Below are 22,163 nucleotides of genomic sequence, written 5' to 3' on the forward strand. Positions count from 1 at the left end.
CTTCTGGCTTTGCTGCCAAGGGGCTTGTGCCTATCCCTGTCTGTGGACTGTATTAGTCAGGGTTCTCCAAAGAAACTGAACCGATAGGATATAAAAGATTTATTTAGAGGCATTGGCTCCTGTGATTGTGGGGGGTGGCAAGTTCAAAATTTGCAGGGCAGGTGGCAGGCTGGCAACCCACAGGTTGATGTTCTCGTCTTGAATTTACTCTCTGGGAAACTTCAGTTTTTGCTTTCAGGCCTTGCAACTGATTGGGTGAGACCCACCACATGACGGACAGTAATCTCTTTCACTTAAAATTCACTGATTATAGATGCAAACCACCTCTCCAAAACACCTTCACAGCAGCACCTAGGTTAGTGTTTGATTAAATAACTGGGCACTACGGTCTAACCAAATTGACACATAAAACTAACCATCACACGGACCGTTCTTTTCTTCCCGTCTAGCCAGAACATGCCCACTCTACTTCCAGGTCTCAACTTCCTCAGGAAGACTTGTATGCAGGCCTCCTTCCCCAACCAGATTAGATGCCCCTCCTCACTGGCTCCAAATGAACTCTCTAACTAGCACTAACATCATGCAACTTTGTAATAATCTGTTTACCTGTTTGCTAACTGGCACACAAGCCTGAAGAGCAAAAACTATGCTCAGATTACTGTTACGCCCCATCAGCCAGCACAGAACTTGCCACATAGCAGAGGCACTCGATAAATAGTTACCAAGGGGATGCATCCCATCCAACTCCATGTTATGGTTAAAATAATAGGCTTCGAAATGAAAACCACCTTACTTACGATTACCTTGCAAATTAGTAGCAGAGCTTGATCAGACCTCAGGGCTCTTGCCTACGACTTCAGCCTCCTCTGCACTTTGCACCTCCTCTTTGTGCAGGAAGGTGAAGATCCACCAGTTGTGTCAAGGTTTAGTTTTTAGAGGCATCTGTGTCCAGCTGTTTTGTATTTAAAAAAGAGATGCACACTTGGGTTCCTGTAATAGGGGTTCGTGGGTTTTTGTTTGTTTTGTTTTGCTTTGAGGTGTACATATGATGGTAGGAAGCTCGTGTGACAGGAATGGCCATCCAGGGAATGGCCAGGGACTTTAAGGGAAACCTGGCCAGGAACTAGCTTCTCTCTCTGCTCCTTAGCACCAAGGGGTCACCAGTTCCCTGCCATTCTGCTGCTTCAGCTCTGCCAGATCTTATCCTTTTCCTGTTGCCCACTCACTCCTTGTCTGATCATGCTTTCCTGACCCTGTGGCTGCTGCTTATGAGTACTGTGGGCTCACTCATGCCTTCTCTCTGCAGTTGTTCAGTCTCTTCCTGCCACCCAAACGCCTTGCTCTTTGTATTTTCTAAATGTAGTTTCCAACCGGACACTCTGGTAGGCTTCTTTTGTTACTATCTTTCCTATTTGGATAGAATTTTTCATGCCTCATCACCTCAAAGGTTAGCCCATGAATGGGCTGCTTTTAGATCCAATTGGCTGTGATGGAAGTGGTCTGGGGGCAGGCAGATCATGTGGCATAGAACATTCTAGAGACTGTGAGAGGGCATTTTTTTTTTTTTTCTTTTCCAGTGGCTGAGAGTGAGGTGGGTACCTTCATTGACCTGTCCAATGCAGCAGAAAAAAAGATGACCAGAGTTTTTGGATAATAGTCCGAGGTGTTATCTCATGGCAAGGTATGATAGTATTTTAAAGAGGCTCAGGTGACCTCATTTCTGGCATATGGTGTCTTTAGATTTTCCTTTTCAGGTTAAGAGGCTGGGAGTAAAACATGCCGGGGGGCAGTGTGAAGAAAATGGGAAAAAATGGAAAGTGGAAAGAATGTTATAACCCTGAGATTATAACATTATTTGACTTGGACAATAACAAGTGAATTTAAATGAAGCTAGATCTCAAAGTGATTTCTATGAAAAGAGACAACGAAGTTTTATTTTTCTTCCTTTCTTCTTCTTCTTCTTCTTTTTTTTTTTTTTATAAAGACTTTAATCTAATCTGGTAGAGTAGAAGAAAATAACTCAATGTTCTGAAAATAAATTTCCCAGAGGAGGCCATTAAGGCAGCCCTTTTGTTTCCTGTCATACTCTGAATCAGTTACAAGGACAAACTCTATTTGTTTGGGTACATTAATTTTGCTCAATGGCCTTTCTAGAAAATGAGCATCAAATTGATGGGACTGGACCTCAGCAAAGAAGAAGTTCCAATTTTCTCTGGATGGATTGTTCTGGACGTGCAGTGGAAAATTATTATTAATAGCGATTCATGTTTACTATCCAGTGAGCATGAGAGAAAGATGGAGTTTAGAAATGCAGCTGTATCCAACTAAGCACTGAGCATCATGGGACAAATTACTAGGCAGTGATGACCCCAATCTTTGGCTTCTGTGTGGCTGGTCTGTTTGGGCCATACTTGGTGTGCTGGATCATCTATTTTCTCTGACTATGCTTTGGTTCGGGACCTTCAGAGAAGCAAGCTAGGTTTTTGAGATGATTTAGTCATTTGGGTTGTCTTCTTGCAGGTCCCGTGTGGTGCTTATGCCCCAGATGCATTCATGTGTTTATTTCAATCATTCAACTGAGCTGAACAGACATGTCCCCTTCCCTCATGGAGTTGATATTTTAGCGATTGAATTTGATACCTAGGTCTTTCTGATTCTGATTCAGCCTTCAAAGATCAAGTAAAAGGAGAGGTATTTCATGGCTTTGGATTTTGCTCTCCAGGTTAAGGGGATAGGGGTATAAACCATGCTCACAAAGAGGGTGTAAAGAAGGAAGTACAAAGAAGTAAAATAACTCTATCTTCTTGGGGCTTAATGAGAACCCAGCTAGTCCCTGTGGTTAGTGGAGTATGGAGAGTTACTATAACGCTCATTTCTCATAAATGTATATGCCTTTGTTATTTGCATTCTGTGTGCTAAGCTCATTCCTGAATTTATTTCTCTTTCTCTTTTCTGCAGAAATGAATGAAGACAAACCAAACGAGAATAGGCAAGGTGTCTTTATTTAGAGCTTGCTATAGCAAAGGAGTCAGCCACCATCACTTGTGTTTTGGCAGAGATTGAAAGGCAGGCAGAGGGGAAGGAAAAATTTGTAGTGAAACAAAGGGAAGGCTTTAGGTATGTCCTGATTGGAGGCTGTTGGCATGGGGAAGCTAATTAGAAGGCTAATCAGAAGGGGCCTAATTAGAAGGGGGCATTCTATATGATTGGTTAGGGGCACATATTGGGCTGTCTCTGGTTAGTCCAAAGTTCAAAAATTAGGCATGTTAACTTATTAATTAAATCCCAGCTGTGTGTGGTCAGTTGCTACAGAGATCATTATTTAGCTTCCTAGCTGGTTGATAGATAGTGGTTTGACTTGTAGACAGAAGATTGGTTTCCTGGGCTGGTTACTATAGATGATAGGTTGGTTTCCCAGGCTGGTTGCTGCAGGTTGTAGGTCAGAGCTCTGTTTTTACATGTTGTCTGGCCATCGTTTGTATATTCAGTCTCTCATTCATTTGTTTTACTTAGATTGCTTCACGTATTTTAACTTTTAAATCCTTTATTTTATACATTTCTATTAATAGACATCAATTCTGCAACCTTCATGGTACATTTTCAAAAAACTTTTAATTACAAAATAATGCATGTTCACGAATAAGGAGTTTTAAAATAGAAATAAGGAAAAGGAAAAATAATTTTATAAACTTCCACCAACCACGTCCCTGCTGACAATTTGCTATATGTTCTTCCTATGCATATGTATTAATATAATCTCATGGTACTTTGTATATTCATGACTCTCTTATATATAGTAGTTGGTGTGTATTTCTCCCACTGGGGGTTTGCAGAGATGAAGTGTATTTCTTACTCAATTGTGACTTCCCAAACCTTGCACAGTACTTTGAACATAGTAGTATATTCAACAAGTATGAATTGAATATTTTGTATTGAACTACATTAAGTTGTCTCTCTTGTAAGTAAAAAAAATCAAATAATGGCAATTTGATGTGGTTAAATCTATTGGATGGATGCCTGGATGGTCGAACAGACAGACAATGGATGGATGAATTATAATGCCCTTTACCATTGTCTGTTCTGTTCCACATAACTGATGATTTAAGCATCGATGTTCTGGATAAATGTGTTGTGGCCTCTTGACAATGATGGGGAAAATTCTGACTTCTGCTCCCAACTTAGTTATTTCTTCCATTTATTTATGACTGTTATTTAGCCAATTACCAAATGGCAGCATCAGTCCTTTTCATCTATATGTACATCAACTTTTTTTTTGTAAGACTTCAATCACCTTGTCATGAGTAGGTGGATCATTTCATTTTCCAATTATTTGAGCTTCAGTTTAGGATTTTGGTTAATGGTTTTTCAAGACATTGATTAGAGAGGTCTTTCTTTCCTGATTAAAAGCATATATGCTAGCTTTTCTCTAGCTCTTTTTTATTTATATCTAGTAATTGTGGATATAAATATATGACTATGGAGATCTGTCACATACTATATTATGTGAATTTTTCAGGAAGCAGAATCTTTTTTTTTAAATCATTTCAGAAGGTTGTCATTAGTCAGACTAAGGATTCTGGAAGTAAATCTTAAGTAAAATGAATTGTTTGCAATAAAACACTGTAATAGCACATCACTGCTGCCAACTCCTATTTAATATTCCTCCTATTGTAATATCTGTGTATAATATCTAGAGTAGAGTTGCTGTATAAATTATCTCTAAGGCTGTGGTCTTTAGGGCTTGGTGTTTAAAAACTATAATCAGTTGGTAATTTAGTATAGTGGATAAGAGTACAAGGTTGGCTGTCCCTACTTGTCTTTTCTTCCAGGTCTCTCTGTTACAAGTCCTTCTACCTCAATATGTTACTTTCCCTCTTGGAGTCTTGTTACCTCCTATGAAAGATGGTGCTGTAGACTGAATGTTTGTGTGCCTCCAAAATGTGTACGTTAAATCCTAACCACGAATGTGAAGGTATTAAGAGATGGGGCCTCTGGGAGATGATTAGGTAATGGGGTAAAGTCCTCATAAATGGGATTAGTGCTCTCATAAATGAGACCCCAGAGAGCTCCCTCACCCCTTCTGCCATGTAAAGTTGCATGGAGAAGACTGCCACCTATGAATCAGGAAGTGGGACTTCATCGGACACTGAATCTGCCAGAGCCTTGATCTTGGACTTCCAAGCCTCCAGAACTGTGAGAAATAAATCCTTGCTGTTTATAAGCCACTCAGTCTATGGTATTTTGCAATAGCATTCTGAATGGACTAAGACAAAGGGGGTAGTATTATCTTGGATGATAAAGTCATTCAGTCTTTCATTCAATATGCACTTAGTCATGTGTCCAGACCTTGTCCTTGGCAGTGCTGTTGGGTAGCACAATTCCATGCGCAATATAGTTACGCAATACATTCACTTTGCTTTCTGTGTTCTGGTGATGCAGAGAAAAAGGAGGCAGGCGAGCTTTTTTCCACTCTCTTGTTCCATTGTAATATCCGTGGCAGTTCAAAGACATAAGTCAAATGTTGTAGTTGGAGGAAGGAATACTTGGGTTCAAATCTGTTATTAGATCTTGGGAAACTTCTATACTCTTCCCTCTCACTTCCCTCCTGGGCAACATGGAAATAATAGTTTCTGCCTCTTTTACCTCCCAGAATTGTCCAGGCATTTACACCTGTTAGCAGTTTACACAAGTTATCATAATTTAATGAGATCATCAAATGATATTAACTCCTTGAGTGCCCCTTATAAACTGTAAATGTAGCAGTGGTGATTAAAATTCTTACTTTTTAAAAAATAAAGCTCAGGGGCGCCTGGGTGGCTCAGTCGGTTAAGCGTACGACTTCGGCTCGGGTCATGATCTCGCAGTCCGTGAGTTCGAGCCCCGCGTCAGACTCTGTGCTGACAGCTCAGAGCCTGGAGCCTGTTTCAGATTCTGTGTCTCCCTCTCTCTCTGACCCTCCCCTGCTCATGCTCTGTCTCTCTCACTCTCAAAAATGAATAAATGTTAAAAAAAAAAACAAAAAAAACAAAAAAAACCCCAAAAAAACAAAAAAAAAAACAACAAAAAAAAAATAAAGCTCAGGTTGGTTTGAAGAAAGCAAATTTTTTCCAGTTTTTTTTTGGTGGGACAGTGAGGCATTCCCAGAGGAGTTTTAGAACACTTTCCTGCATTACAGGGGGATAATTTATCCACGGTATTTCCAGAAGGCATCACTCTCCAGTCTGCTTATCAGGATTAACTGGGAAACATCTTAAAAATATCCGTACTTGAGGGGCACCTGGGTGGCTCAGTCGGTTAAGCGCCTCTTGGTTTCAGTTCAGGTAATGCATGATCTCACAGTTCATGGGTTTGAGCCCTGCATCAGGCTCTGTACAGATGGCACAGAGCCCGCTTGGGATTTTCTCTCTCTCTCGCTCTGCCTCTTCCCTGCTTACCCTCTCTCTCAAAAAAAAAAAAAAAAAATCCATATTTGGGTTGCACCCCAAGCGATTGAATTGCAATCCCTGGGGGTAGGACGTTTTTAAAAAATTAAAAATCACCTCTGAATGATTCTAATGTGCAGCCTGGGCAGAGAAGCACAGCCTCAAGAAATGTTCTAAACTAATGCCCGTGGTTTTGCCAGAAAAACTACTGAGCATTACAATTGTCCTGAGTGGACAGATCGTGGTTTGCCCAGCCTGCTTCCTCCTTCTGAAGGTGGCAGCTGTGGAGAAACTGCGTGTTCAGGCCTCAGGATAGAGGGCCTGCCCTCTGCTCTTACAATGGCATTGACAGCATTTCATATGTTTTACGGTAGTTATAAAGTCACCTGTAATTGAATTGCTTCACAGAGTACAGCGTGCTTTCAGATGCATCATCTCATTGAAATAAATTTATTTCTTTTTTGCAGATACAAGGAAACATATGCTCATCATAGGAATTTTACCAACTCTAGAAAAGTGAAAGGAGGAATTAAAAAAATCTCTCAAATCCTGTTATCCGAAGACAACTATTGTTAATATTTTACAAATTTCCTTCCAGTTGTTTTTAATGAGTTACAATGTCATCATAAAATTATGCATATTCATTGTGAAAAATCAAATACAGAGATTATAAAGCAAAAAATGTCCCTGTCCTCTCCCTAACCCCCCACCAACCCCAACCCCTACAACCACTTTGCCAAATCACATTCTTCAGAGGCAGACATTGTTAATGTTCTTTACGTGCAAACACTTTCAGGCTTTTCCTTCTAAGTTAAAAAGTTTTTGCTTTTCATGGTCGTATTCTTAAAGTAAATTCAATTTCTATTCTGTTTTACCCCATTGAACATTACATCAGAAGCTTTCTTGAACATAATTTCTAATGGCTGTATAATATTCTATTGAGTATATGTATTATCATTTGCTTAATTATACGCTGTTGAATAATTGCCTTGTTTTCGGTTTTTCACTATGATAAATTCTGCAATGACTATCTTTGTACATAAAACCTTTTCTGTTCCCATCTAGGCAACTTCTATAGAAAAATCCACCTTCAGGAAGAGTATTCGTGGGTCACAGTGATGCTTCTTTCCATGACCTTGGAAAGTTTGGCCATGCAGGTACCTGTACATTTTATAGTAATACAGAGAAAGCGTCATGGGTCTTAGGATCAGATACATTTGTATTCAAATACCAGCTTTGCCACTGATTAGCTGTGTGACCTTGGAAAGTAACTTAATCTCTCTGACTCTCATATCTGCATCTGTAGTATATAGATAGCAATGCCTACTTGATGGTTGTTACTATGAAGCTTATTTTGTAAGGCACTTAAAGTAATACCTTCCCTAAATAAATACTGAGTAAAAATTGTTTCCTCTACCTCCTTTAAAAGAAAAACAAAACTTTTTTTGCTTTAAGAAAAATTGAGGTAGGGGTGCCTGGGTGGCTCAGTCAGTTAAGCGTCCGACTTCAGCTCAGGCCGTGATCTCACGGCTCATGAACTAGAGTCCCGCGTCGGGCTCTGTGCTGACAGCTCAGAACCTGAAGCCTCCTTCTGATTCTGTGTCTCCCTCTCTCTCTGCCCTCTCCCTCTCACGTTCTGTCTCTCTCTCTCTCAAAAATAAACGTTATAAATTTTTTTTTTAAAGAAAAATTGAGGTATAACATATACAGGAAGTTACACAGCTGTTAAATGTATAGTTTGATGATTTTTTTACATGTGCATAAACCCATGTAATCACAATTCAGATCAAGATATAGAAGAACATTTCTGTCACCGTAGGTGATTCTCTTATGCCCTGTACCCCTCAATAACCATCCCCACTTCCCAGAGGTAACCACTGACTTCTATCACCTTGGATTAATTTTCCTATTCTTGAACTTTATTTTTATTTTTTAAGCACATTTTAAAAAATTTATTTATTTAATCGAGAGAGGGAGGGAGAGAAATCGTGTGCAAGCAGAGGGGGAGCAAAGAAAGATAGGGAGAGAGAATCCCAAGCAGACTCTGCACTGTCATTGCAGAGCCTGACTCAGGGTTTGATCTCACAAACCGTGAGATTAAGACCTGAGCTGAAATCAAGACTCCGATGCTTAAGTGACTGAGCCACCCAGGCGCCCCTTGAACTTTATTTAGTGGAATCATATAGTAAGTATTCTTGCGGGTACAGTGTCTTTTGCTCAATATTATGTCTGTGAGATTCATCCATGCTATTGTATTAATAGTTTATTCTTTTGTATTGTTTTATAGTATCCCAAAGCAAGAATATTCCAACACTGACTTATCCATTCTCCTGCTGACGGACAGTTGAGTTGTTTCCAGTTTGAAGGTGTTATGAATGCTTTTCCTGTCTATTGTAGACAACTAACACATTTCTTTTGGATATATACCTGGGAGTGGAATTGCTGAGTTATGGGTGGATGAAGATTTAGTTTGGGTAGACATTTCTTTTATCTCCTCTGAAGACAAATTGTGAAAAGTTAAAACCATTCATTTATTCATTCAACAGATGTTTGTGAAGTGCTCTGTATGTATCAGGCACTGTGCTAAATCCTAAGGTAGCGGGGTCCCAGGGTTAGTTAAATGAGAGGTTCAAAGATGTCACTAAAAACCACTCTTCCTTCTCACCATCTTCAGAGTACTTTAGAGTATTCAACTTCAGGTTATACCCTCACTCTCAAGAAGGCTGCTGCAGCTCCAGGTATCACATCATTACAAGATCTCATCCACAAACAAGAAGTAGGGAGAAAGAGCATCCTTCTCCGTGTGTGTGTGTGTGTGTGAGTGTGTGTGTGTGTGTGTGTGTGTGTGAATTTTGTTTGTTTATTTATTATTTTTGTGAATTTTATTTTTTAATCCTTTCCCTCAAATTTCCAGTAGATTTTCCTTCAGGCCCTATGTCATACACTCATTCTCTAGCAGCAAAGATGTCTGAAATGAAGTGTATTTAGCATTTTCTTTCCTGTTTTTTAATGTTTATTTATTTTTGAGAGAGAAAAGGATATCGACCGCAAGCAGGGGAGGGGGAGAGAGAGAAGGAGGGGCAGAAACCGAAGCAGGCTCCAGGCTCTGAGCTGTCAGCACAGAGCCTGATGCGGGGCTCAAATTCACGGACCTTGAGATCATGACTTGAGCCGATGTCAGATGTTTAACCAACTGAGCCACCCAGGCTCCCCTCCCTTTATACTGTTCTGATGCTCATTCTCACGTCACTCCATGTTGTGGGGATTTCATCAAGAATTGTTAAAATGAAAGATCAGTTGAGAAAGGTGAAGAGGAGAAACAAAGAGAACGCATTTCATGCGGTGATGGAAGTCTATGTAATTTATAAATTGTATGGCTAGAGAAATTGTAGCTTATTATTTTAGGATGCAAAAGAGAATGTGGAAATTGGAATCAGTTACAAGGAGATGTATTGCAGTTAGCCAACGTTTGTTGCTTCACAAATACATGAAAAAATACGATCGTGTGAAGGATATTGGATACCAAATGGGCTTTATTTTTAACTGTTTGTTTTAATAGCTCATGAAAATATGGCGGTGCTTTTTATGGCTGTAATGAATTTTAAGGATATGAGGCTTCACTTCAGCTTTCTAGCACTAAATCTTTTTAGTAGAGAGAAGATACTCAGTGTGCTGGTATCCCTCCAAGCTCCTGGTGGTCAATTCCTCCTTCTGTTGCTCTTCATACTTTGCTAAAAATTGCAGGCTGTATGGGTAGAAGCAGTGACAATTTCAGCAGGTGGTTCCTAGGAAACTGGTATCATGCTCTGTGAGCCTCATTTGCCTTCCTCAGGTTTCTTTTCATTTCTTGAATACAAACCTTTCTCCCTTCCTCTGGAGGATGTATGATGGCTTTTGTGGCACTGGAACTTTAAAAGGGGGAAAATATATGGGTGTATTGAGACTCTTTGGTTGCAATATCAGAGATTCAACTTAACTTCTTGGCCCTAAAGAGAGACTTGATTGTAAGAGACTCTTAAATACAAAAGACAAACTGAGGGTGGCTGGAGGGCTGTTGGGTGGGGGGATGGGCTAAATGGGCAAGGGGCATTAAGAAGGGCAATTGTTGGGATGAGCACTGGGTGTTATATGCAAGTGAGGAATCACTAAATTCTATTCCTGAAATCATTATTACACTGTATATTAAATAACTTGGATTTAAATTAAAAACAAAATAAAAAAAGAGAATTGATTGGTTCACGTAACTGAAAAGTCTAGGACATACTGACCTCAGGCATGGCTGGATCCAGGAGCTCAAATGTTAAAGGACTGGTTTGCATGTCTTGTATCTTGCCTGCTTTCCTCTGTTGTGGCTCCATTCTCAGACAGGCTGATCTCCAGTGGTGACAGGATAGCTGCCAACATTTTGTCTTCTCAGCAAACTCAGTACGTGAAAACATATTCTTTCCTCAGTAGTTCCAGGAAAAGGTATGCACTTTGGAGGATGAAGGGTAAGGATACGGCTGATACTGAGCCAGAAGGCACCAGTCCAGGTGGGAATACAGTTTGTAATTGCCATCAGATGGGGCAGTGCCTATACTGTACCTGTTGACTATTCTGAGGTAAGGGGAAGTGGCAAAGAGTTATCCTATTGTGCTTTTTACACTCTTATTTCATTTCATTCACCCAAATTTTAATTTTTCCTTTACCTCTTTCTTTGCCCCTCCAAAGTCTCAAGAGGCGGGTAGGCAAGATTCTATCCCAGTTGGGGAGAATAAGTGTGATACGATGGTCATAATGGTGACTGTGCGTGTGGCAAATGGGACCTGATTATTCCAGGCCCTGTATTTCATCCTTTGTCCAGGAAGAAAGTAAGACAAACCTCAGCTTCATTGGGGCAAGTGCCTAATGTCACATTCACCATTGTATTTCCAGCACATCACAGACCAGTGCCTGGCACAGCAGGAGTATTCATCAAATAGTATTTGAATGCAGAGAAGAAGAAACGTGAGGAAGCAATACAATTTTTTTCTTATTGTCTTACAGAGCATGAGCTATGGAGCTGGAGTACCTGGGCTTAAAACCAGGCATTTCTAGCCCTGGCCTCACCGGCCGCATGACTTGAGGCCTGACACTTAGTAGAGAGGTAAGATACTCAGTTATCATAGATACTCCCTATGGCTCAGTTTCTTTATTTGAAAAATGGAGATAGTAGTAGGAATTGTTGAGAGAATTAAGTGAATAATACACACAAAAAATACTTACATGGTAGACTGGATCTCTAGTCACCTATATCTAATCATCTACGGGAAGAATGTACCTCCCCACCCCCTTTGAAGTTAAACTTGGCCTTGCGACTTGACTTAGCCAAAAAAATGTGAGAAGAAGTGCCATGTGTTCCTTCTGAGTGGAAGCTTTAAAGGCCAGTGTGTGTTTTGACATAGGGTGTGTAGTAAAGAATTTGGCCTTGCTCTCCTGAAATCATTGTGGCACTGTGTGTTAGCTAACTTGGATGTAAATTAAAAAAATAAATTAAAAAAAAAAAAAGAATTTGGCCTTGCCCAAAGAAAGGACTGGCCTTTGCCCTCAGCTTCCACGAGGTACTCAACGTCATACTTGATAGGAATGTCTTTGGTGAGGGTGGCGGTTGGCCACACCAGGAAGACCAACCATGTGATTTAGGGTGGGGACCTTGGGTCACGTGTTGTCAGTCAATCATTCAATCAATCATTAAATCCTGCCATTAATCATGCCTCTCTAACCTCAATAAAAACTCTAGATGCAGAAGCTCAGGTGAGCTGCCTTGGTCAGCAATATTCTGTGAGTAGCATCAGGGATTGATGCTGGGAGAGTAATGAATCCTGAGGACTGCATAGTTTTGTGTCTGGAAACTTCCCAGATTCTGCCCTACGTGTCTCTTCCTTTAGCTGTGTAACTGTAAGCGCAAAAGCTTTCGGCTAGTTCTTAGAATCCTTCTAGTGAATTACTGAATCTGAAAGTATTTGGGGGAAACTTCTGAACTTGCAGTTGGTGTCAGAAGTGAAGACAATCTTAGGGATTGTGTCCTCAAATTTTTCAGTTCGGGCAATTTTCAGTTTGGTTTAACGCTGAATATACGCTTCTGTTTTTTCTATTGATAGGGCCCTGGCAGTGTTCCTGATATTGTCAGCTTTATCAGTCTGGCTCTTAGGATAAAGAGGATGATATGTGGGAACACAGTCCCCAAGCCCACCTGTGTCACATGAGTGAGAAGTAAACTTTAATTTATTTAAAACAAAATTATGCTTATTTGGGGATTGTTTGTAGTCACAGCGTAACCTAACCATCCTAACTGACGTAGCCTGGCCAAGGGCCTGGCACATAGTAAACACTCAATAAATATTAGCTACTACAAATTAGTACTGTAACACGAATACCTTTTTATAATATAAACATCTATACAGATCATCTTTAAATTACAAGAAAACTTCCTAATAGTGTCTGTTCTTTAAATCTTGGGAGCTGAAAAAAATACAATTCCCAAATGAAGTTCTATAAATAACAAGTGCCTTTGAAGTCCTTTACCCAATGAAGACAATTGATCTTTGGAATCGCTGAGGATTTAGCATTCACAGCCTAGCAGCCATTTTCCCAAAATCCAGAGCCCCCAGCTTCCACCCAGAAAAAAATCTGGAGTTTTCTTTATTTTTTTTTAATTGTGGGAAAATACACATAACATAAAATTAGCCATTTTAACCACTTTGAAGTGCTCAGTTCGGTAGTGTTAAACATATTACCCACTGTTGCATCACCCATCTCCAGAACTTCTTCATGCGATTTTCGATATACTCCTCACCCTCGCCCCTAGCCACTACCGTTTCACTCTCTGTTTCTATTAATTTGATACTCCAGGTACCTCCTATAAATGGAATTAAGTAGTATTTTGTCTTTTTGTGACTGGCTGATTTCGCTTAGCATAATGCCTTAAGACTCATCCATGTTGAAGCATTTGTCAGAATTTCCTTCCTTTTTAAGGCTGAATAATGCCCCATCGTGTGTTTATAACACATTTTGTTTATCCGCTCATCCATCAGTGGACGCCTGGGTTGCTTCCACTTTTGCCTGTTGTGAAGGATGTTGCTATGAACGTGGGTATACACGCACCTCTCTGAGACCCTGCTTTTGGTTCCTTTGTACATATCCCCAGAAGTAGAACTGCCACATCATAGATCAATTCCATGCTTTAGTTTTTGAGGAACTGCCATACTATTTTCCATAGTAGCTACACTTTTATATTTCTACCAATAGCCAAAGCAGTTTTAAAGTCGATTCTGCATCGGAGGCAAGCCAGGTGCACTTTAGAACTTAGCCCCAGTCTACTCTTCCTAGTATCTCTTCCATCCTCGAAATAAGGGGATTAAAAAGAATCTTCTTCCTAGATGACATAGGTGGGAGGAGTTTTCAGGGGAGATTAACCAAAGTAAGGGAGTAAGCCACCACCTCCATTAGACTTCCTCAAAGCCTCGCCTTTTTTTGCCTGTCCACCTCCCGGCCAGTCTTCCTCTCTCATCCAGAATCTGCAAGGGATACAAGGGCTTGACAGAGCTTCCATATTTGATTTGCAACCATTACTCTTTCTCCTCTTTTCAAAAGGGAAAATGTTTTCTTTAAAGGATTATATGCATCTTCTTTCTCTCCATCTATTTTACCAGTACATGGGTGGTGGTTAGCCCAGGCTCATTGCTGGTTATTGATCTGTAACAAACTGCTGGGTAACAAATTACTGCCAAACTCAAAACAATGACCATTTAATTATATCTCATGAATTTGTGGGTTATGAATCCAAGTGAGCTTATTTGGGTGATTCTTCTATATCATGATGGTCAACTAGGCTCACCTGGTGGCTTTAGCTTGTGGGTGACCGCTTTGAAAGGCTTTACTCACTTGTCTGGTTTCTTGGAAGATGACTGGAAGGCTGGGACCCCCAGCTGTCAGGGGTTCCCACACAAAGCATGCATGGTGGTCTCAGGGTGGTCAGACTTCTTACATAGCAACTTAGGGCTCGAAAGAATGTTCTAAGGACCGAGAGGTGAATGCTTCTAGTCTGTTAAGGCTTAAACCCAGGCACAGAGTAAGCTTTTGCCATATTTTATTGATGAAAACAGTTACAGAGCGCACCTAAATTGAAGAGGAGGGCACATACACCTCATCTATTGATGGGAGGCGTGGCAAATAGTTTTTGGCCATTTTTAATCTTTTGGACTATTTACATAAGAAGAAGGTAACAAGATTATGACTCAGGTAGAGTCTGAGTTTCACAGTGATCAAGGATGGGGAGATTAAAGGACTAGCCTACATTAGGTACAGCAGAAGACTGACATACCAAAAAGTTAGCTATAGCCAAATCCCAAAACAGTGAGTGAAAGATTAATAGATTAATTAAATGTTAAAATTACTGAGTGGAAAAAAATATATATAAGAAAAATAATATGTTTAATAAAGGGGTACTATTAACATAGAAAGAACTTTATAAATTAATGGTAGAAAATACATCTGGAAATGCAAGGGCTCCAGTATATACAGAACAATCCTAAAAACCAAAAAGAGCAAACTTGAAGGACTTACTCTTTCTGATTTCAAAAATTACTACAAAACTATTGTAAATAAGACTGTGTGGTACTGGCATAGAGCAGAATATAGATCAATAGAACAGAATTGAGAATTAAGAAAAAATCAACCTAGGGTCAATTAATTTTTGACAAGGATGCCAAGAACAATTCAGTGGGTTAAAGATTAGTCTTTTCGGCGAATAGTGCTGAAACAACCAGATATCTACAGGCGAAGGATGGAGTTGGTCCCCTACCTCCTACCATATACAAAAAACAACTCAAGATGAACCAAAGACCTAAATGTAAGTGTATAAACTATAAAACTCCTAGAATAAATGTTCTCTCTTGTCCTTGGATTGGACAGTGTTTTCTTAGATGTGAGGCCTGAAGCATAGCAACCAAAGAAAAAATAGATTCATTGAGTTTCACAAAAATTTAAAACGTTTGTGCTTCACAGGACACTATTAAGAAAGGGAAAAGACAACACGTGGAATGGAAGAATTTTTTTCAAGTCATATATTTGATAAGGAATTAGTATTCAGAATATATAAGGAACTCTTATTCCTCTACATTAAAAAGACAAATTACCCATTTGAGAAATGGGCACAGGGTCTGAATTTATTTTTTCTTTTTAAGGAAAATATACAAATGGCCAATAAGCACATGAGCACATCATTTGTCATCAGGGAAATGAAAATCCAAACCACAATGAGATAGCACATCACACCTACTCACAGAGCTAGCAAAAGATGGGATAATAACAAGCCTTCATGAGGATCTGGAAAAATTGGAGCCTTCCTACACTGCTGATGGGATATAAAATGGCAAAGCTGTTCTGGAAAATCATCTGACAGGTACTCTAAAAGTTAAACATAGGTTTACCAAATCACCCTCAATTTCATTCCAAGGTATATACCTAAAATAACGGAAATGATATAAACTGCTATAACATTTGCAGAGAGCAGATCAGAAATAGTTGTCATAACTTTAAATGTGCATATCCTTCGACCCATAAATTTCACTTCTAAGAATGTATTCTAATGAAATATATTAAGGCAAGAGTGCAAAATATGTGTCTAAGATATTCCCTGAAGTGTCATTTAGTAAATTTGGAAATAAAGTAAAATATCTACCAATAGGAAATCAGTTATGGCATAATTTCTATCAGTCAGTGCAACACTTAGTACCTCTTTAAGAGGATATTGTGTTGCTGGGCTTTTTTTTTCCTGTAGTTTTTTTCCTGTCTGGTGGGGATGAACAGCCTAGGGCAAACATCTTTCTTATGCACCTCTGGGCCCAATTCCCAGAAGACGGACTGTGTATTTGAAGCAAAGGAGGAGAATGCGTGATGTTTGCAAATTCTTTTTTGACCGTTTCTCTGTGTTGGGGTGAGGGTGAGTTGCTTTTTATGTGTCTATCTGAGCGCTGGGGGAAGAAAGATGCCCCTCCGTGTCCTAAATGAGAAGAGAACTGTGGTTCACAGTTTCTCTGTGGTTCACAATTTCAGCCCGGAGGAAGGTCAGTAAAAGAGGTGAGGGCAGCTCCCACCTAGGAAAGGCAGTCCCCACAAGCCTGCAGGATACCAGAGCTTGCTTGCTGTCTGCTCCCAGATCACAAGAGAGCCTCCCTGACTCGGGGCCCAGCAACCCTTGGCAATCTACACATCTCACCTTCAGGCAGGTGGTTGGACGCATACGGGCTAATGCCTAGACTTCGCTTCATATTGACTGGCTTTGCCCCTTTGGGCCCTGAAATTTCCACTTCACTGCAATGAGTCTAAGGAAAGCCTGGCTCTGAAGGGAGGCTGGGTTGGCCAGCCTGAATTTTAATATGTCTTAAGGCATCTATTTACTGAAAGGGAAAACTGTCTATAATATATTAAGTAGGAAAAACAAAGCTGAAAAAGTATATATGTTGTGATTTCTATTTTTTATATTAAAAAGCATACAAGCATTTGCTAAACAAAATATTCTGATGAGCATGTAACTAATGTGGTAACTGGATACCGCTGGCTATGTTTTCAGAGGTGATCCTTATCTTCTTATTACATACTTTCTTTTCTTATACTTCACCAATATTTGATCTTTTTTTTTTTTTTTTCAGTGAGCATTCGCTACTTTACAAAAGAAGAAACAAGACTATTTTGTTGAAGTGTGCCAATGTGAAAGGGTTAGTTAGTTATTATTGGTCTGAATACGTGGACTTTGGAGCCTGGCAGGTCAACAATGACACGCAGAAAAGCACACAACACAAGGGTGACTGCAGATTGCTGGGCAGAGGGCGTTTACTTTCTGGTCCACTGAATACCCCGCTCTGGATGCTAGCGGCCAAGTTTCCTTCTGTGTTATGTGGGAGGAAAAAGGATGTCAGAAACTTGTCTGCTAAAGGAAGAGTGTTATGGGCTGAATTACATCACGCTAAAATTCGTACGTGGAAGCCCTAACTCATAGTACCTCCGAATGTGACTGGATGAGATAGGGTCTTTAAAGGGTGATTAAATGAAGGTGAGGCCATTAGGGTGGGCTTTAATCCAATCTGATTGGTGTTCTTATAAGAAGAGGAAGTAAGACTCACTGAGAGACCCCAGGAATGTGCACACACAGAGAAGAGACCATGTGAGGACACAGCCAGAAGGCAGCCAAGGAGAGAGGTCTCAGAAGAAACTAAACTCGTCGGCACCTTGATCTTAGACTTCTAGCTTCCAGAACTTGGGAGAAAATAAGTGTCTGTTGTTTAAGCTGCCCTGTCTGCTATTTTGTTATGGTAGCCCAGCAAATGAATACAAGGATACTCATGATTTTAAGTTTCTGCATGTTGCCATGTGTAAATATTTCAGCCCAAATAGTTTCACAAATGCTGCCTTTTTTTTTTTTTTTGCCTTCACGGAGGACCTTTCTTCAACAAATATTTCATAAGAAAAACCTCATCAAAGAAGTTGTCTTTATTTATGATTTTGCATAATGATAGGTCTCCTGAATTTCATTTCATTCCTGTTCAGAACATAAATTTATCCAATTAAAAATAGGTGCTTTAGCAAATGATTCATCTTACAAGGTGAGATATTTCAAAACGCAATGACAGGATTTCAATGTTAATATTGTATACTAGCTGAGGGCTCATTGTTGAATGGGTTCAGAGCCCCCTGTGCTTATTAATAAAGGGTAAACTTCAAGTCTCCCTGTTTGAAAATGATGCTTCCCATAACTGAATTTTAGAATTTAATTTGATAAATACTTTGCTTAAGAATGTTCATAAACACATGATAAGATGTACAATTTGGTCACCAGAGAAAAGCCAATTAAGATCACAATGAGATACCACTATATATATCAGGATAGATAAAATTAAAAAAAGACTAAAAAAAAAAAAGACTTATGCTACCAAGTGTTGTTAAGGATATGATGCAATTGGAACTCATACACTGTTGGTGGGACTACAGTCACTTTGGCCAACAGTATGGCATCACCTTATAAAGTTAAAGATTCATTACCATACAACCATCCTTACGAGCAGAAATTCTTGGGGGGGTGCCTGGGTGGCTCAGCTGGTTGAACTTCTGACTTCAGCTTAGGTCATGATCTCATGGTTTGTGAGTAAGAGACCCACATAGGGCTCTCTGCAGTCAGCACAGAGCCTGCTTTGGGCCCCCTGTCTCCCTCTCTCTCTGTCCCTCCCCGATGCTTCCTCTCTGTCTCTCTCTCTCTCTTTCGCTCTCAAAAATAAATAAACATTAAAAAAAAATTCTACTTCTGACTATTTACCCAAAAGAAATGAAAACATATGTCCAAACAAAACATGTATATGAACAGTTGTGGCAACGTTATTCATAACAGCCCCCAACTGGAAACAAGTCAATGGTCCATAACTATGAATGGAGAAACAGAGTGGTACATCTGTAGCATGGAAAACTATGCAGCAATAAAAAAAGAGAAAATATTAATACAGACAACAACATGGATACATCTCAAAAATATTAAACTAAATGAAGTCAAAGACAAAGACTCCAAACTGTATGAATCTATTTAAATGAAATCCTATAATATGCAAAACTATAATGATAAGAAGCAGATCAATGGTTGCCTGGGGCCAGGGTAAGGGAGATAAGTGAATACAAAGGGTCTGAAGACATTTTTTAGGGTGGAGAATATTCTTTTCTTTTTTTCCTTTTTTTTTTAAGTAGGCTTCACACTCAGCGCAGGACCCAATGCAGGGTTTGAACTCATCACGCTGAGATCAAGACCTGAGCTGAGGTGAAGAGTCGGACACTTAACTGACTGAGCCACCCAGGCGCTGCTGTTCTACTTTCTCGACCGTGGTGGCAGTTAAATGATTGTCCAAAATTACAAACCTTCATCAAACCGGACACTTAAAATCAGTGTAAATAATACCTGAACAAAAAAGAGGAAAAAATTTCCAGTTATCTTTGAACGACACACAATCAACAGTTAGAGGACTTGCTTACAAATGAAAAGTTTGATACACTGGTATCAGGCAAGCAGATTTGATGATAGATTTAGTATCAGAACACTTAGTCGCTGGTTTGCAGCCTCAGGTGTTCCCCAGATAAAATTCAAAAACGGGCCTCCATTTGCAAAGGTTGAGAGGAGAATGAAGAAAGAGGCAGGCTGTTCCTGATCGCTAGCTGGCAGTTTTAATAAACAAAGCAACTTACCCTACAAAACTTGTCTTGGGCAGCAGTAAGATGAGTTGATCTCTGCATCTGCTTGCCAGAATTTGGGAGTTTATATGGAAGCCTTACTCTTTTTTAAAAAAAATTTTTTAATGTTTATTTATCTTTGACAGAGAGAGAGGGAGAGAGGCAGAGCATGAGTGGGGAAGGGGAAGAGAGAGGGAGACACAGAATGTGAAACAGGACCCAGGCTCTGAGCTGTCAGCACAGAGCCCAACGCAAGGCTCGAACTCACAAACTGTGAGATCATGACCTGAGCCAAAGTTGGACGCTCAACCGACTGAGCCACCCAGGCGTCCCTAGAGGTCTTACTCTTATGTAGAGTCCAGGCTGGCTCAACAACACCTTACTCTCTCCAGGTTGCTTCCTTCAAGTGGCTCCAGCTGTGGCAACAGTGGGCCGAATATATAGAGGGGAGGGAGCGAGGTGCCTCAGATCGGCTGTGTCCACCTGTGCCCGTGGGTGAACCAGGTCACGTCCTCTTGATGACCTCCTCCAACATGAAGACATCCCGTTAATTCTTTGAGAAAGTAGGATCTTCATTTTGGAGATGATAAAGCAGGGCGAGTTAACAGGAGTAACTTGCCCAAGGAAATAGCTAGTAAGTGGTGAGGCTGGGATTCAATTAGGTCCCAGTTTAGAATTCACTTCCATCTACTACATGCCTTTGACTTCTTAACTGGACCTGATGTGAGTGTTTAAAATGATCTTTTGGGGCCGCTCGAACACGTTGTGAATAGTATTTAACGATAAACTTCATTTTTAGCCCATTTTAAATGTTGTTTTCCTACTGCATCGTCTACCACAAACACTCTGCTCTACCAAGGGTCCCAGAATGAGTCTCATGTGCCCCTCCTCCCCATCTGAATCTCCTCCATTTCAATCACCCTCACACATCCCTTTGCTACCCATCAGTGGTCCACACTGAGGAAAGTCCACTCCTGCAGGGGGTATTTGAAAACCTGTGCATGTCAGGGAGCATTTTGGACCTACTGGTACTCAGGGAGCAAAAGTTGGGGATGTTAAGCATTATGCCATGCATGGCCCATGAATGAATCATCCAGCACAAATTGCCAAGAACACCTCCCCAAGACTCTGGTTAATTTCTTTATTTAGAGACCTAATCCAAGCCATCTCTGCAAGGCTTTCTTTTCTTTCTTTCCCTTTTTTAATATTTATTTATTTTTGAGAGAGAGAGAGAGAGAGCGTGAGCAGGGGAAGGGCAGAGAGAGAGGGAGACACAGAATCCGAAGCAGGCTCCAGGCTCTGAGCTGTCAGCAAGAGCCCGACATGGGGCTCCAACCCACAAACCGCAAGATTGTGACCTGAGCCAAAGTTGGACTCTCAACTGACTGAGCCACCCAGGCACTTCTGCAAGGTTTTCTCTGGGCAATCTGGCCCCAGGTCACCTCTCCCTCTTGAATGACTCCATGCTGTTGCTACCTCTGCTCTTCTGCATAGCTTTTAGCCCTACTTTTTATGTTTTGTTTGTTTGTTTGTTTGGTTGGTTGGTTGCTTGTGTTTTTGTTTTTCTATTCTTGGTCTAAGGTCTAAAAGCCTGTCTGTCAAAGCCCATTGGAGCCACTCTGGCTTCAGGAAGCCAGTCTGCTATTCAGTTGTGTCCAGACTTGGGCCTACGGTGCTTTGCTTGCTCACTCAGTCACAAAATGATTTAAAAAGGCTTCAACTGGCAGTGCTGTAGGAATTTCTTTAGGGATTTGTAGTTAGAGAGACAAGAACAGGGGCCTTTGTACTGAATGAGTAAAATATGTATGCTACAGACACCTGTGAGAGACCCCGGGGTGGGGGGGCAGGCTGGTTGGAGGGGCTGGGGGCTTCAGCCCCGTCTGACCTTTGCCCAGGCAGCATCAGAGCTGGTTCTCCCAAAACCTCCTGTTAGCACTTAATTCTGCACAGGCAGTCACTATGATTCATGCATCAGGCCATTAATCCAGTAAGAAGCCGCTAAATGGGCGGACGAACAAAAACAGGAGGCCCTTCTGAGAGCTGTAAATTATTTCTCATAACAGCTTTATATACTTGAAAGTGAAGGGTATTCCAGGAGTACGGTGCAAAGTACCTAGAACCTCACTTTCTAATAGAAACCTAGGAAATTTGATTCAACCACTAACAAACTGAAGATATATTTTGGACCAGTGGCTGGGCTGGCACAGAGATGAATAAAAACACAGTACTTAATCTCTCAGGAGTTCAAAACCTCCACAGAGTGACTCTCAAATGCTACTCTTCCCTCCCCCCGCCCTCCACATTCTAGTCTTAAGACTGACTCTTACATATTCACTTAGACTTTCTCCTCCTCTCCACCTTTACTGCTGCTGCTAGGTTTTCTGAAAGTCCAGATCGGTGGCAGCAACGGCCCCTTTACCTGGTTTCCCTGGCTACCCGATGTGACCCAGCGTCCACATACCAGCCGATGAACGTTTCCGAAAAGCAATCTGATAGGGGAACACCCAAGAAAGGGTG

The 22,163-nt window shown here is 40.6% G+C and overlaps 1 long non-coding RNA gene across 1 annotated transcript; it reads left to right on the forward strand.

Annotated features, from left to right (window-relative positions):
* The first annotated feature begins 7,485 nt into the window (after nucleotides 1–7,485).
* Nucleotides 7,486–17,797, forward strand: LOC109269591 (uncharacterized). Its single transcript, XR_008421822.1, has 4 exons — nucleotides 7,486–7,579; nucleotides 11,448–11,547; nucleotides 15,626–15,843; nucleotides 17,093–17,797. It is a non-coding gene; the product is annotated as an uncharacterized LOC109269591 (long non-coding RNA).
* The last annotated feature ends 4,366 nt before the right edge of the window (nucleotides 17,798–22,163 follow it).

The sequence above is a fragment of the Panthera pardus genome, unplaced genomic scaffold (genome assembly GCF_024362965.1).
Source record: "Panthera pardus isolate Hobbes unplaced genomic scaffold, ASM2436296v1 HiC_scaffold_13, whole genome shotgun sequence".
Taxonomy (NCBI): domain Eukaryota; kingdom Metazoa; phylum Chordata; class Mammalia; order Carnivora; family Felidae; genus Panthera; species Panthera pardus.